Below are 4,767 nucleotides of genomic sequence, written 5' to 3' on the forward strand. Positions count from 1 at the left end.
GGGTGACTCTGGCCACAATAGTGGCTATGTTGGTGGAGATTTCCTCCTTATTTTATTATATCCAATCTCCTGATTCTCCAATCTACTTGAAAGTTCACTTTTAAATTTTTGTAAAGCACCCCCCTCCAGTTTTTTTGTTCACCACCCTGCTGAAAAATTGCCTGTGTGCTTTCTTGTTTTCATGCCATGAGGCAGCCCGGAATCTAACCTCCATTCTGCCATCTTGAAACCCAGCTGATCATTTTCTGTTAATATCTTTTATTATTGATTGTCTCAGTATATATCCATTGCACTGAAACCTAAAATTTTGTCTTCAAATGCTATTGGTGATGCTTTCTACTAAATTTTAATTTGATTTCTTGAGTCTTTCATTTTCAGGATTTGATTATTCTTTTTCAAGATCATCTCATTGCTGAAATATTCCTTAATTCCTGTATGTTTTCATTGTAGTTTCTCCCATAGATCTGTTATTTCCTTCAATGTTTGCAGTATCTGCTTTCTGAATCCCTTTTCTGTCAATCATTTTGTAGTGGAGTCCATGGGGTCAGTTGTGTTGTGATACATTTGGTATGGCTTCTTCCCTACTTTTCATATTGTTAATATTCCTACCCATCTTAGTGAATGCTTCTCTCTTCTACTTTTTTATAAGGAGATTTGAGGGAGTTGCATTCTCTTTTCTGTATGACCTGTGTTGGGAATTGTTTTGGGGTATTAATCTGTCTGTTTAGAATTGCTGTTAGGATTTTTGAGTTCTTTAAATATTCTGGATATTAATCCCCTGTCTAGGAAGTACCTGGGACAACATCTACCATTCCTTATGCTCACTATACATGCTTTTTACAATTTCCTATGCTATGCAGAGGCTTTTAATATGAAGCCATTCCATTTGTTGATTTATGGTATTATCTCTCACTCTTTAGAACTTTTGTTAAGGAAGTCATTGTGTAAAAAGCTTGAGCTTGGGGCATGTATTTTCTTCTAGCAGTTAAAGAATTTCTGGTCTAATTCCCAGGTCGTGAGCCCATTTTTAGCTTACTTTTCTGCAAGATGGGAGATACAAGTATCATTCTTCTACATATGAATATTCAGTTTTTCCAGCACCATTTGTTAAAAAGGCTTTCTTGCTGAAAGTATATTTTGGGCACATATGTCTGTCTAGTATCACGTAACTGTACCTTTGTATGTTTTTCTCTGCCTTCTAGTCTATTCTATTGGTCTTAATGTCTGTTTTGGTACAAGTACTATACTGTTTTTGTTACTACTGCTTTGTAATATAATTTGAGGTCTGATATTGTAGTGTCTCCAGCATTCCTGTTTTACTCACAAAGGCTTTGGTTATTGTGGGTCTTATTACTCCAAATATATTTTAGGAGTGTTCTTTTTCTAGTTACATGAGGAATGTCCTTGGTATTTAGATGGAGATTGCATTGACTCTGCATAACGTTTAGGATAGTATGGCCATGTTGGTAATTTTAGCTCCGTCTACTCCTAAAACATGAAGGACTTTCCACCTTCCAAGATTTTCTTCACATTATTTCTTCAGTGTTATATGTTTTTCATTGTAAATTTCTTTCAACAAAATGGTTAGATTTATTTTGTAAAGTTATTATACATGTAATAGTTCTCCTTTACCATGTTGAGTTTAGCTTTATCTCTGTCTTGTTCCTCTAGGGTTATAAAAATGAATACATGTTGGACCTTTTCAAATGCTTCATCTGCATCCATTGACATAATCCTGTGGGAAATAATTTAACCTGAAGAATAAAAAAAATTATGTCTTTTGGGAGAAAAATGGATCGATACCACTTAGTGGTATCATGATAAGTAAAATGAGCCAGACTCAAAAGGTCAAGGGTCATATGCATTATCTCACTTTTGGAAGGTAGAGAGGAGATGGTGTAGAAAGAAGGAATTTCATGATAATAGGAGGGAGACTAGAAGAGGAGAGATGGAAATCATGAAGAAGTTAAGGTGAAGGACTGGGCAATGACATTGTCCTAATTATGTTATATACTTTGGTAAATGTATCAGATCAGTCCCACACTTTTTGTACAATTATAATCCACTAATAAAACTGTAATGTCTAAGTGTGAAAGTTGTTCAGTTTACCATGCTGGTGAACCAGGTTCATTTTTTTTTTTGATTCATTCTGTTTTGAATTCTAAGTTTTCCATTTGATTATTCTTGATTTCCTTTCTTTTTGGATTTTATTCTCTTTTCAAATATCAGAAAATATTGCAGTTGCTGTGTTGAAAGTTTTGTTATCTTGTGGGAGCAATTTTGTAATTCTATAACTTTGGTGGCAAATAATATCAAATTATTTGTTGACGCTTAGTTTGTTGTATAATGATTGATGTTCTCCATTCATGAGGAGACTTTGTGGCTTAAATACTACCCCATGACCACAGAGTTCAGCCTTCAAGGCTCTCTATGCTCTAGAATGCCAGGTGGTGACCTCTTCTAAAAACAGACTCACCAGAATGCAAGTCTGGTTTGCATTCTAGGGAACTCAGTAGTAGGCCCCATCTGACCATCAAGGCCTCTGAGTTGAAGTTATATAGTCAACTAGAGTATGTTTAATACTCTGATGGTTCTGTGGAAATCACTTTTGGTAGTAGTATAAGATTCAGTATGTGCTCTGAGTAATTGTTGGTTTCTAAGCAGGACACATGGATGTTATAGCTCTGAATTTTTTGTCTTACTTATGTCCAATATAGAATGCATTTTATTTCTTTGTTGACATCTTCTGTGAACTCAGGTTTCAGTTTGGCTCACAGTCTTATCAGTGCTTTTCAGGTCCAGCCCTAGAGTGTACCTGTAGGATTGTGTAGAGCTTCCCTGGGATTAGTTCTCAAATTCCTTCATATGGTTGTTAGCACCAGATGCAGGAATGCACCGGTAGGGTTGGATATAGGATTTCATAAGGACTTCATGGGATACTAATTTGGAACCAGTCCATCTCCATGGGTGTTTGAAGATTTGATAATGCTTTAAAACAATACAGAATTACAAACACTGAAGAGTCAACCAGAAAAATTGGGGGTTTTGTGGAATTAAATTGTGCCCTCTGTTCTGCACCAAGCCTGTGCCGCATGAACTGTGGAGGAAGTTATGACACACTGTGGTTGTAGGAGGCACAGTGGCCTCCCTTGGAGCAGCCAGCATGCCATCCCTGATCTGCTCAGGAGTAAGCTTGCATTCAGGGCTGTGGTCTTTTCCATCAGTTACATGGAAACTTTTAGTGGCTTTCTAGATCCTCAGTTTTACATTGTGAAGCAATTCAACCAGGGAAACACAACCTGAAGTGATGACTTGGTACTCCTAATTAATAATCTGAATTACACCCAGAGAGTCACTGTGCATCTGAGAGAGGATCCATTCCTCCTCTGGGTGCATGAAAATAATTCCTGGTAAACCAGGCCATTGAGACAGCAGGTGACAATTTGATTGATGTCCCCTGGGAAAGAGATTCTGTCATTCTCTTCCTGAAATACAGACTCTACTGGTCACACAGCCTTTCCAGATGACTCACTTGTCAGGAGGCCAGCTGCATGGAGCATGGACCCTTCAGCACTCCATCTGTAGAGACTGAGGTGGGAAGCCCTTGTCTGTATTCCCTTTACCTCACCTGAGTGCCTGCACAGGGACTTGGGCATTTGCAGATTTTTCTTTCTAACATTTCTGTTATAATGCACCTATATGTTCTTTTAGTTTCTAACTCTAATTCTGTTTTCTTTCCTTCATGCCTGTGCTATTTTCATTCTTTCCTTTCTTGTGTATGTTAGTATCTGTTATAGCTCTGCATATCTGTCATTGTGTAAATCAACTGAGTTTTGTTTAATGTCACTGACACACATTCTTGATGTGCAGGTCTTGAGTTTTCTCTTAACACCTATGTAAATGTTCATTTAGTTCCATGACAATATTGGGTCTCCTGTATTCTGTGATTTTTTCTTATGTTCTCACATAAATTTTCAGTGACTCAATTGATAATTATTTATATATTTCTCATTGTATTCTTCCCTTTTCTACTGTACTCTCAGACTTATGTATTTTCATACCAAACTTTTAATTATGATATGCATATATATTAAAACTTTTTCAATATTAATAGTCATTTACTGCATTAAAATGCTAAACTGAGATTAAATTATCACCTCATTTCTACTTGGAAGCTTACCACCCTTTTATCATTCTACATTATATCTGTGGATCATCTTGTTCCATGCTGTCTGAATGGGATCATTCATAACATTTCCTGCTTGCTTCACAGGTGCCCCAGGAGAATGGTGGCTGTTTTCCAGTGACTGCAGGTGTAATGCTTCTCATAACAGTTAGTAGAGAGTGTGATGACACTTGATTAATTTGTTATATGCTGACATTCTTGTGTAGATCCCCTAGTTAGAAAGCATCTGGTTAGAATGTCCCACCATGCTGTATTAATTATCCAACTTTTTACTTCACATAAATTGATAATACATGTATTTGAGCAGAGAAGTTTAAAAGTGTGTTTCTGGGAGTTGTGGTTAGTGACTTGTCTGTCTGAGTTGAGTTGCTAGCCTTTCAAGGAACTGAAAGTGTTTCCCACATTTTGTCTCATTTAGTGCATAATTCTGCATTTTGAGAAATTATAATTGCATTTATACACATGGTACAGAGAGTGCATTAGGATTTGTTAACACAGTGTGGACTGGTGAAATGAGGTAATTAATCCACCCATAACTTCAAGTATTTACAGATTCTTTTGCCAAGAATATTTTAATTTCT

The sequence above is a fragment of the Sciurus carolinensis genome, chromosome 11, assembly GCF_902686445.1.
Source record: "Sciurus carolinensis chromosome 11, mSciCar1.2, whole genome shotgun sequence".
NCBI lineage: Eukaryota > Metazoa > Chordata > Mammalia > Rodentia > Sciuridae > Sciurus > Sciurus carolinensis.